The 12,804-nt window shown below is 41.1% G+C and overlaps 1 pseudogene; it reads right to left on the bottom strand.

The window, feature by feature from the left end:
- The window catches only part of LOC124968292 (zinc finger protein 14-like), a 34,353-nt pseudogene extending 31,129 nt beyond the window's left edge, over nucleotides 1-3,224 (bottom strand).
- Nucleotides 3,225-12,804: the final 9,580 nt, after the last annotated feature.

The following is a 12,804-nucleotide window of genomic DNA, read 5'->3' as shown; positions in this document are numbered from 1 at the left end:
AGTGGAGACATTTGAGATTGCAGAATACTTCATCCAATGACTACAAGAATACACATTCTTAAGATCACGAGGAATACTATTCACCAATATAGACCATGTTTTGTGCTACAAAACACACCTTAACCAATCATACTGGTTATGTCCTTAGACCACACTGGATTTCAACTAGAACTTGATGACAGAAACATAGATGAAAAACCCAGGGGCCAGGCACGGTGGCGCAAGCCTATAATCTCAGCAGCTTGGGAGGCTGAGGCAGGAGGATCACAAGTTCAAGGCAATTACTGAGGCCCTAAGCAACTCAGTGAGATCCCATCTCTAAATAAAATATAAAGCAGGGCTGGGGATGTTGCTTAGTGGTAGAGTGCCCCTGAGTTCAATCCTCAGAACCAAAAGAAGGTGGGGGGACTTGGGATGTGACTCAGCAGTTAAGCACCCCTGGGTTCAGTCATCCCTCGTACCAAAAACAAAACCTGAAAGGAAGTAGAGATAAAATCATGTGACAGAGAGAGAGAGAGAGATATGATGGGGATCCAACCCAGGACCAAGCTGATGTTGGGCCAGTGTTCTGATACTGAGCCATGTCCCATCCTTAAATCATTAACATGTTCTTTTAACTAACATGTGTCCATGGAAAGTCTCAAAAGAAATTTATCTCATCAATCATGAAAATTAACAAATTTCATAAATGTGGAAAACCCCAAAGAACTGGATAAATTTAAAAAAAAAAGCAAAGCAAAGCAAAGCATTTCCTGGAATTAAAAAGGGCTTACAGGGTTGGGGAGATAGCTCAGTTGGTAAAGTGTTTGCCTTGCAAGCACAAGGCCCTGGGTTCCAAAAAAAAGAAGGGCTTACAGCAAGTTTGTACAATAGTATTTTAATAGATAAAATCCATCATTTTGCTATACATCAACTACAAACAACCGTACTGGAAACCAAATCACAATACCATTTACATTGGGGGGAGGAAGCAGACAAGGCCACCTACAAGCAAAGCTCAATGCCAAAGTTAAGAAGTAAAAAAAGCAAGTTGGGAGATAGCTCAGCTGGTAGAGTGCTTGCCTCGCAAGCACAAGGCCCTGAGTTTGATTCCCCAGTACCGCAAAAAAAAAAAAAAAAAGTAAAAAAGCAAGATACAATCATATGATACGATCATATGGTGATGCGTACTTGGTATAGTACACATAACTATACCAAGCACACACATCCTTGAGAGGTCAAGCAATAAATTCAGATACTAACACAATTTCCAAACAATTTGAATTTATCCAGTCTACAAATCAGCAGTTTTTATCCCATTCTGTTAAAAAAACTGATAATGCATTAGTACTTGGGGACACACTAAGAATAATACTATTAACAACATCAAAAATAAATAGGTAAGCTTGAAACAACCCAAGGCCCACACCAGAGTAGTGGAATGATTGAGTGAACTGGCTGAAGGGCCAACCCTGTGTGCAAACGGTGGAGGCAAAGATACCCCCCCACACACACACACCTTTTCAGCATAAAGTAATAGTATGTTAGTGGCAAGATTAACTCATTCAAAAACAAAAGGAGTAAACCAAGTCAACCTCTGCTTAGGGATAAGTAGATGGTAAAGCTATAAGGAACATCCAAAAAATTCTTCCTGTGGACACCTCTGGGTGCAGAGCTTGCTGAGATCAGGGAGACACATCGGAAGTGACCATGGCTTATTATTCCCCTGCATGCTGATTCTATGGGCCTTTATAATCTTATTTAAACTTAGTATAAACAAGTAATTTATTTCAAGAACTCTTGCTTCTTCAGACCTCCTCATTCCATCCATTCAGGTTCCAACCAAGAAAACCGCCATCTTACATTCGAATGATGAAATAAAATTCTGAAATGCTTAAGTCAACTAGTATTTTACAGAAACAACACTCTGTACAGGAAACAAAAGGGAAGCAACTCAAGGAAGCAGCGTGCTCAGGACTCACGCTTGCTGTGCAGACGCAGCCCTGCGAGGCTCACTCCCACTCTCCCCTCCTCACAATGGGAAAAGGCTCCCTGGCTCCAAGGCTCAATTCTGACCAGTTTCCCACAAGTCACCCACAGCCAGCTACAAGTTCAGACCTGTGGTGTCTTTTGCTGATATTTCTTCTGACACCAAATGTGTCACTAAACACTAAACAATTCTCCAACACCAACTGGGTGTCCCACGAGTTAATTCTGACACCACTATCCCCATTGCAGATGCCAGTCCAAAGTATGTGTTTGCTGTCTGGGGTGTGTGTGTGTGTGTATAAACTGGTACCGTGTGTGTGTGTGTGTGTGTGTGTGTGTGTGTGTGTGTGTGTGAATAAACTGGTACCCTGAGTCACCTCATTAGCATAAGGCCAACCGCGCACCTCTGAACCCCCCTCCACGGCTCTGGCAATGTGGAGGAGCACCCGGGATGCCGGGGTTTGCTGCCAGTGTTAGCCTGAGGGGACAGGTCGCAGAGTTTGCACGATGCTTCCCTTGAACCTGGGAGATTCACAGGAAAACCGGGCACCACTGGGGAGTGGGAGGGACGGGTTCCCTCACCCCGCTCCTCCCGCGCAGACCCTCCCGCTGTCACCGCACAGCGCGGGGGACTCAGGGCCGCGGGGACAAGTCGCCACCCGCGCAGGGGCGGCTCAGGACATCCTCGTCACTGGCCCAGCAGCCCCGTGGGCCCAAGGGACCGAGGCCGAGCGGCGCCCGCTGCAGACTCGGCTGCAGACCAGATCGCGAGCCGAGGGTGGAAGCGGGTCCTGCAGCCCTGATTGCGCACGCCCGGCGGGTCACACTCACCATCTCCCCGCCTCCAGCGTGTTCGGGTGTCCTCCGTGGGCTACTGCAGATCGTCCCAGAGCGATCAGGGACAAACCATCCGGAGCCGCTCCCAGCTGCTGCGCGGGCCAAATATGGCAGCTTCAGAAAGGAAGATCCAGGGGGTCTGGAGCGTCCACCTCCTAAGACCAGCGCTCTTCATTGGACAGTCTGTGCAGCCCTGAAACGACATCCCTGATTAGGAATGCAGGGGCTGCCCCCTGATGCCTGAGTGACAGGGCAGGCGATCGCCTACCTAGCTGAGTGGAGCCTAAGGGACAGATTCCAGCCCACAGCTGTGCCTAAGCCAGGCGGCGCCCCGGGTTTGGAAATGGCCGTCCAGAGAACAATTACGTTTAAGCAGAATTTGCTCCTGGCTTTCAAGAGGGGGCACCTGCACTCAATGGGCTCTTCTTGCTTCTTCCTTCTGGAAAAGAGGCCACAAATCTGCTCAAGAAATTCTGGACTCAGTGTCCCAGGAAGATAACCTATGATCTCAGAGAAGTAGAGGTGCCCAGGGCAGTCCTGACCCCCTGAAAGTGAGCGGAGAGCCTGATGTCATTTCTTGGGAACGTGGAATGAAGCAAATGGGCAATGCTTTCTCATGCCGTTTCTCTCAGCCTATCCATTTTCAGCTGAGAAAAGAAAAACACACCAAAAGGGAATACAGGTAGTGGATGCATGGAGAAAATGGAGCTCTGTGACAGCAATATTCTACAAAGGAATCAAGAAAGAAAAGCAACTCCGTGTGCAAACAGCCTGCTTAAGCAAGGTCACCAGGAAAACCCCATTCTCAAGATTGAGCATATTCCCAAGCTGGAGGGCCAGGCGGAAGGAGGGAAGGTAGCCCCATGCTGGATCACTTCCCGGTGCTGAGGAAAAGACTCCTAAGGAAAAAAACATGCATTGCTATCCCCAGGGCTCAGTGTGGAAACCCTGTGTCCTTTAACACCTTAATATTCACCAGAGGGACGCTCTGACCTGTGGTCACTTTGTGCTTTTACTTAAACTGTCAAATGCATAAACCCTTTTCCCCAGGAGACTAACGAAATGCTTTGTTTTGTTTTGAATTTTCAAAAACTTCTGTATTAGATTTTTATCGCTACTGAACAAATTACCACAAATAGTGGTTTAAAACAACTCAGCTCTTATATAACAGTTCTGGAGTTTAGAAGTCTAAAATCACTTTGGGCAAACTAGACTCCTGGAGTCTGCAGGGCTGTGTTCCCTTTTGGAGGATCTAGGAGAGAATCTGATTCCTTGCCTTCCACCTCTTCTACAGGTGGCCTGCATTCCTGGCTCCTGCTCCAGTTCATCTTCAGAGGCCAAATAGCTTGATTCTTCCTCACGTTATATCGCTCACATGCTGATTCTTATTAACTTCCTTCCTTAGTAACTTCCACTTCAAGGGTCCTTATAATAGTGGGCCTGCCCAGATAATCCAGGATAATCTTCCCAACTCAAGGTCAGCTGGTTAGCAAACTAACCACCTTACTTCTTCTTTATCATACTGTAGCATAACAACTTAAAGGTTCTGGAAATTAGAATGTAGACATCATGGGAGGGGGTTCATTATTCCCAATGACTCTGGAGGCTGAGACAGGAGGATTGCAAGTTTAAGGACAGCCTCAGCAACTTAGTGAAGGCTTAAGCAACTTAGTGAGAACCTCTCAAGATAGAAATGAGTCTTTCTTTGTGTGCCCGTCAGAGATTTTCTTGATGTATACAAGTCACAGATTGACTTCATCATCTCTGTGCATGCCAAAACCAAAACAACTTCCACAAAACAGCCATATGACAACCGATCACAACCTCAGAAAGGACAGACACAGCCAATCCCATCTTCACGTGGGTCTCCTCCTTCCCAGCGCTCTGCAGCTTCTCAGTTGAGGTCACCGACAGGGAGGGCAGCTGCTTGGGAAGCTCTAAGGGGAATTTCACTGGCCTCCCACCAGGCTTCAGGTGTTCCTCAGCCTAGACTCGCTGGCTTCCGCCCTCTGCCCCCTCTTCCAGGTCATTCACCTGCTTCACACCAATACTGATGAGTTAAAGGAGGCAAAGATGCTGAATCCTAATCTTTGAGTTCAAAACCAGGAGAGCCCCTGCTTTACCTCTGTGTTATTTATAAAGTAGGCAAGGAAAACCTTAAGGTCGTTCACATAGACTTAACAGCTGGCAAGCCGATCTTCCATTGGCAATGCGAAGATGCCAGCAAACTATTATTTTCGTGTGACCATCTGGGTATGAAAAACTACCACTCAAATGTGGGCTCTCTCCTTTTTCCTCTGCTTCAGCAACTCTCCCTTGTCCCCGTTGATAATTGTCACCAGGTCCTGTGCCTGCGGATTTGCATGTTTTCTTTAACCTTTGACGCTGCCACACCTACCCCACCACCACTTAACATCCAGTCTTTTTTTGGGGGAAGGGGTGCTGGGGATTGAACCCAGGGCTTGTGCATCTGGGGCAGGAACTCTAGCAACTGAGCTATATCCCCAGCCCCCAGCCAGTCATTTCTGTAGTGAACCCTAAACATCATCTAGTGTCTGTTCCATTCAAAAAGTCCACTGATCCCAGGATGAGTCCTCCGAAGCCTCTCTTCTGTTTAAATTATCTTTATGGAATGGTCCAGCCGGATAGATGGTGATATTTTATACAAATACCAAAGACATTTTCTTCTCTGCTTTTCTTCTTAACCTGACACACACCTGCTCATCGAGGGCACACAGAATATTATACAGTATTGGGTCTTAATCCAAAGATACTAACCCAAGAGATTCTAAGTTCCCTTAATATCCCTGAATAGTAATACATCTTTTGAATGTTAATGAGTGGTGTCTGGGGACCCCAGTTAGTTTCAGGATAGAGAATTGTTGGGTTGCCAGAAAGACCAATGCATGCTAAAAGGGTGGAAATGTTTAAAATTATTTGCTTTTATTTTTAATTGGAATGTTGAGTCCTGCCCACGAGACCCCTGGGCAGGACAGAAGGGACTGAGCGAATTATCAAGGACTAGTGAGCTAATCAATCGTGTAAACATACCAGAAACCTACATGCAAACCCCTAAATATTGAGTACAGGGAAGTTCTGGGTTGGTGGACACAGAGGTACTGGGAGTTTGGAACTTCCATATGGAACAAAAATTTATCCTTCGAACTTAACTTTAAATGAGCCAAAGTCTAGCCTACTTTGAAATCATCTTACGTGGAATAAGATGAGAGGCAGAGTCTTAACTCAGATGAGGGGGGCTCTTGGCGAATCTTAGGTACAGTGTTTTCTTTCTGAAACTGATCTTTGCCTCTTATTTAAATATCATTTTACAAAGTTTTTATACAGCGTTTCCTGAGTCTATCTGAATGTTAGCTAACACAATATAACATTACCTCTGAAACATAATCAAACAAAAGCTAAGAGAGCTTTCAACCTCTTTTTGTGGGAGAGTGGCAAAATGTTTCCATGTTTCACAATATTAACCTTTAAACAGATAAGGCTCTCGTTATCTTTCAAAACTACTTTTAAATTTTCACCCCAGTGTAAAAAGTAATGCAGAATTTTACATGCATCTTATTTTTTTTAATTTTAGTTGTAGATGGACACAAGACCTTTATTTTATTTATTCACTTTTATGTGGTGCTGAGAATTGAACATAGTGCCTCACACATGCTAGACAAGCACTCTACCACTGAGCCACAACCCCAGCCGTGAGCATCTTATTGATAACAGGTTCAGTTACAGAATATTAAATGACATAAATAAATCCCCAATTAAATTTGCTGTTTCTTTAAGTCTAAAATTAACATTATAGACAACTTTATTTATTTATCTTTGCAGTGCTGGGGAATTGAACCCAGGGCCTCGTACTTGCGAAGCAAGCACTCTACCAACTGAGCTACATCCCCAGCCCAATAGACAATTTTAGTTTGGACAATACCAGTTTGGTAAAGTGTTCTTCCAAGCTTTATATTTTAAAACTTGTATACTAGAAGAACATGAGTATATTTAATATACAAAGAATTAATGTTAGTGTCACCATTACACAGATGTCCTTATTAACTAGGTTTAATTTTCACAGAAAAATTCAGAATCCACAGATAATTAAAGGCATGTAGAGTTTAGCAGTACTGGAAAAAATGAAGGATAGCCTTAAATCTCTTCTACGTCTAGAGAACAGTATCAATGATCAGAACTAGACTTAGTCAAAGCAGACAGATATAAACCAGTTTTTAAAATGGCAGTGTGGCCCTTTTATGACAGATGCAATGCATAAAAGACAGCAATTATTGGTTAAGCCTATATGAACTCTCATAGATTTTTCCAGAACATTTAGATGAGGCTCAGACAAACATATTTAGTTTCAGATGTATACATATCTCTAGTCAAAAATTTTTAAATTTATTTTTATTGTAAACAAATGGGATACATGTTGTTTCTGTTTGTACATGAAGTAAAGGCATACCATTTGTGTAATCATACATGTACATAGGGTAATAGTGTTTGATTACTGTTATTTCTGTTATTTTTCCTTCTCCCCACCCCTCACACCCCTTTTTCCCTCTATACAGTCCCTCCTTCCTCCATTCTTGCCCCCCTCCCACCCCCTTTATGTGTCATCATCTGCTTATTAGCGAGATCATTTGTCCTTTGGTTTTTTGAGATTGGCTTATCTCACTTAGCATGATATTCTCCAATTTCATCCATTTGCCTACAAATGCCATAATTTTATTATTCTTTATAGCTGAGTAATAATTTTTATTATTCTTTATAGCTGAGTAATATTCCATTGTATATATATACCACAAGTTTCTTTATCCATTCATCAATTGAAGGGCATCTAGGTTGGTTCCACAGTCTGGCTATTGTGAATTGAGCAGCTATGAACATTGATGTGGCTGTATCTCTGTAGTATGCTGATTTTAAGTCCTTTGGGTATAGACCAAGGAGTGGGATAGCTGGGTCAAATACTGGTTCCATTCCAAGCTTTCTGAGGAATCTCCACACTGGTTTCCAGAGTGGCTGCACTAATTTGCAACCCCACCAGCAATGTATGAGTGTACCTTTCTCCCCACATCCTCGCCAACACCTGTTGTTGCTTGTATTCTTGATAATTGCCATTCTAATTGGGGTGAGATGGAATCTTAGGGTAGTTTTGATTTGCATTTCTCTTATTACTAGAGATGTTGAACATTTTTTCATATATCTGTTGATTGCTTGTAGATCTTCTGTGAGTTGTCTGTTCATTTCCTTAGCCCATTGTTGATTGGATTATTTGTATACTGGTGTAGAGTTTTTTGAGTTCTTTATATATTCTGGAAATTAGTGCTCTATCTGAAGTATGAGTGGTAAAGATTTTCTCCCACTCTGTAGGCTCTCTCTTCACATTGCTGATAGTTTCCTTTGCTGAGAGAAAGTTTTTTAGCCTGAAATCTATCCCAGTTATTGATTCTTGCTTTTATTTCTTGTGCTATGGGAATCCTGTTAAGGAAGTCTGATTCTAAGCCGACATGTTGAAGATTTGGACCTACTTTTTCTTCTGTAAGATGCAGGGTCTCTGGTCTGATTCCGAGGTCCTTGATCCATTTTGAGTTGAGTTCTGTGCAGGGTGAGAGATAGGGGTTTAATTTCATTCTGTTGCATATGGTTTTCCAGTTTTCCCAGCACCATATGTTGAAGAGGCTATCTTTTCTCCATTGCATATTTTTGGCACCTTTGTCTAGTATGAAAAAATTGTATTTATGTGGGTTTGTGTCTATGTCCTCTATTCTGTACCATTGATCTGCCTGTCTATTTTGGTACCAGTACCATGCCGTTTTTGTTACTATTGCTTTGTAGTAGAGTTGAAGTTCTGGTATTGTGATACCCCCTGCTTCACTCTTCCTGCTAAGGATTGCTTTAGCTATTCTGGGTTTCTTATTCTTCCAGATGAATTTCATGATTGCTTGCTCTATTTATGTAAGGCACATCATTGGGATTTTAATTGGAATTGCATTGAATCTGTATAGCACTTTTGGTAGTATGGCCATTTTGACAATATTAATTCTGCCTATCCAAAAACATGGGAGATCTTTCCATTTTCTAAGGTCTTCCTCAATTTCCTTCTTCAGTGTTTTCTAGTTTTCATTGCAGCGATCTTTTACCTCTTTGGTTAGATTGATTCCTAAGTATTTTATTTTTTTGAGGCTATTGCAAATGGAGTTGTTTTCCTCATTTCCCTTTCAGATGTTTCATCGCTTGTGTATAAAAATGCTTTAGATTTATGCATGTTGATTTTATAGTCTTCTCTTTTGCTGAATTCATTACCGAGGTCTAGAAGTTTTCTGGAGGAGTTTTTTGGATCTTCTAAATAGAGAATCATGTCATCAGCAAATAGTAACAGCTTAAGTTCCTCTTTTCCTATTCATATCCCTTTAATTTCTTTAGTCTGCCTAATTGCTCTGGCTAGTATTTCAAGGACAATGTTGAACAGAAGTGGTGAAAGAGGGCATCCCTGTCTTGTTCCCATTTTTAAAGGGAATGCTTTCGTTTTTCTCTGTTAAGAATGATGTTGGCTGTGGGCTTAGCATAAATAGCCTTTACAATGTTCAGGTATGTTCCTACTATCCCTATTTTTCTAGTGTTTTGAGCATGAAGGGGTGTTGTATTTTGTTGAACGCTTTTTCTTCATCAATTGAAATAACCATATGATTCTTATCCTTAAGTCTATTGACATGATGGATTATGTTTATTGATTTATGGATGTTACACCATCCTTGCATTCCAGGGATGAACCCCACTTGATCATGGTGCATGGTTTTCTTAATATGTTTTTGGATATGGTTTGCCAGTATTTTGTTAAGGATCTTTGCATCTATATTCATCAAGGATATTGGTCTAAAATTTTCTTTCCTTGATGTGTCTTTGCCTGGTTTGGGTATGAGGGTGATATTAGCTTCATAGAATGAGTTCGGTAGGGTACCCTCCTTTTCTATTTCCTGCAATACTTTGAGAAGTATTGGAATGAGTTCTTATTTGAAGGTCTTGTAGAATTCAGCTGAGAATCCGTCTGGTCTTGGGCTTTTCTTGGATGGTAGGTTTTTAATGGCTTCTTCTATTTCATTGCTTGATATTGATCTGTTTAAATTGTGTATGTCCTCCTGGTTCAGTTTTGGAGGCACATATGTCTCTAGAAATTTGTCAATGTCTTAGGTAGTTTCTATTTTGTTGGAATACAGATTTTCGAAGTAGCTTCTCATTATGTTATGTATCTCAATGGTGTCTGTCGTGATATTTCCTTTTTCATCATGAATTTTAGTAATTTGAGAACTCTTTGTTAGTGTGGCTAAAGGTTTGTCTATTTTGTTTACTTTTTCAAAGAACCAACTTTTTGTTTTGTCAATTGTTTGAATTGTTTCTTTTGTTTCAATTTCATTGATTTCAGTTCTGATTTTAATTATTTCCTGTCTTCTACTTTTGCTGTTATTCTGTTCTTCTTTTTCTAGAGCTTTGATCTGTAATGTTAGGTCATTTAGTTGTTGACTTTTCATTCTTTTCTGGAATGTGCTCCATGCAATGAATTTTCCTCTAAGTACTGCTTTCATAGTGTCCCAGAGATTTTGATATGTTGTATTGTCATTCTCATTGATCTCTAAGAATTTTTTTATCTCCTCCCTGATGTTTTCTGTTATCCATGTTTCATTCAATAGCATATTAGTTAGTCTCCAGGGTTGGAGTAATTTCTGTTTTTTATTTTGTCATTGATTTCTACTCTCAGTCCATTATGATCTGATAGAACACAAGGCAGTATCTCTATTTTTTTGCATTTCCTAAGGGCTGCTTTGTGGCATAACATATGGTCTATTTTGAGAAGGTTCCATGTGCTGCTGAGATTCCATGTGCTGCTGAGAAGAAAGTGAATTCGCTCATCGATGGATGGAATATTCTATATATGTCTATTAAGTCTAGGTTATTGATTGTGTTGTTGAGTTCTATGGTTTCTTTGGTTGGTTTTTGTTTGGAAGATCTATCCAGTGGTGACAGCGGTGTGTTAAAGTCACCCAGAATTATTGTGTTGTGGTCTATGTGATTCCTGAAATTGAGAAGGATTTGTTTGATGTACAGGGATGCACTGTTGTTTGGGGCATAAATATTTGTGATCATTATGTCTTCCTGATTTATGGTTCCCTTAAGCAGTATGAAATGTCCTTCTTTATCCCTTCTGACTAACTTTGGCTCGAAGTTCACTTATCTGATAAAAGGATGGAAACCTCTGCTTTTTTACTGAGTCCTTGTGCATGGTAGGGTTTTTCCCATCCTTTCACCTTTAGTCTGTGGATGTCTTTTTCTATGAGATGAGTCTCTTGCAGGCAGTACATTGTTGGGTCTTTCTTTTTAATCCATTCTGCCAGTCTATGTCTTTTGATTGATGAGTTTAGGCCATTAACGTTCAGGGTTATTATTGAGATATGATTTGTATTCCCAGTCATTTGGGCTTATTTTTGGTTTTTAAGTTGGCTTGGTTTCTCCTTTGAGTGGATTTTTCTCTAAGGTAGTTCCTCCCTTTGCTGACCTGCATTGTTGTTTTTCATTTCCTCCTCATGGAATATTTTGTTGAGAACATTCTGTAGTATAGGCTTTCTATTTGTAAATTCTTTTAACTTATGTTTATCATGGAAGGATTTTATTTTGTCTTCAAATATGAAGGTTAGTTTTGCTCAGTGTAGGATTCTTGGTTGGCAACCATGTTCTTTCAGAGCTTGAAATATGTTGTTCCAGGCCCTTCTAACTTTTAGTGTTATGGGGCACAACTTAAGAACAGACTGATCACCACCGAGAAGTCCAAATTTGAGAGTCTTTATTAAGCTGGCCAGCTGACTGTTTCACACAATGCCCCAAGAAATGGCTATTAGGAGAACAACCCTGACCACAGGGTTGTAGGGGTTCTTATACCAAAAATCACATTAATCATAAGTGTCTGTTGCTATGATCTGAAATTACACATTACCATCATGAGATCATTGACAGAGGGGGAAGTCGGTCAGAATGACCCTTACCTAGGTACAAACTAAAGAATGGTTACTAACATCCACACAATCACTGTTCACATGGTACATTGTTTAGGAGCAATAGGAATCAAAAGAGAGCAATTCTTTACTACACAGGAGTTGCCATTGTATATTATTAAACATGTCACACCAAGTAACTGATGATGGGTACAGAGGAGGGGTGTTCCCATGGGAGAAGTTTATTTCCTACATAACATGGAGTCTCGGAACAAAATGGAGTCTGTTTAATCATTTCCCTTAGAGTCTGGCCTATAACATTCTTATGGCGTCAGATTTGTCAGCCCATCACATTCCCCATTGTTTTTTTGTACATAATCAAATCATTGATTCATTAGTGCACAGGTGATTGTAGTGAGTGTGCAACACCATTAGCTTAACAGACTGAATTCTATCTCTAACATATTTAGTTGAACAGTTTATCATGCATGACCTGATTAAAAGTACAGGGGCCACTCGTTTAGATCAATGTATGAGTCCCATATGTTCCCTTTTTTCCTCCCCATTATAAAATTACACCTAGGGAAAGATATGAACAGTAACACAAAATTCATCCCATTTGGTAATCTCAAAAAGTTGAAGGACTAAGCATGGAGTTATTCCTGACATAGTTCAAGCAGGAGAAAAAACATGTTTAACATTTTTCAGTCTTATCTTTAGATGGTGGTTGGGGTCTCTAAGGGCTGTCCATTTTTCTGTTGTCTTGACTCAGATGTGATGAGCCCATGTTATGAGTAAGGTCCCCTCCATTTCAGTAGGAAGTTAGTCCCTTTTGGAACCATTTGACATAGACGTATTCTTCTGACTGAAATGGGTGTTGGAAATCAGTGGTCTCTTGGGTTCTCTCATAAGTTGAACCTGTTAGAGAGACTTAACAACAGGTTAGAACAGGAGCAGATTCTTGGTAAGGGTAGAGGAAGAGCACTGGAAGCATTAACCTTTTAATCTCTCAGAG

Source organism: Sciurus carolinensis, chromosome 17 (genome assembly GCF_902686445.1).
Source record: "Sciurus carolinensis chromosome 17, mSciCar1.2, whole genome shotgun sequence".
Taxonomy (NCBI): domain Eukaryota; kingdom Metazoa; phylum Chordata; class Mammalia; order Rodentia; family Sciuridae; genus Sciurus; species Sciurus carolinensis.
This window is presented reverse-complemented; position numbering and strand designations above follow the sequence as displayed.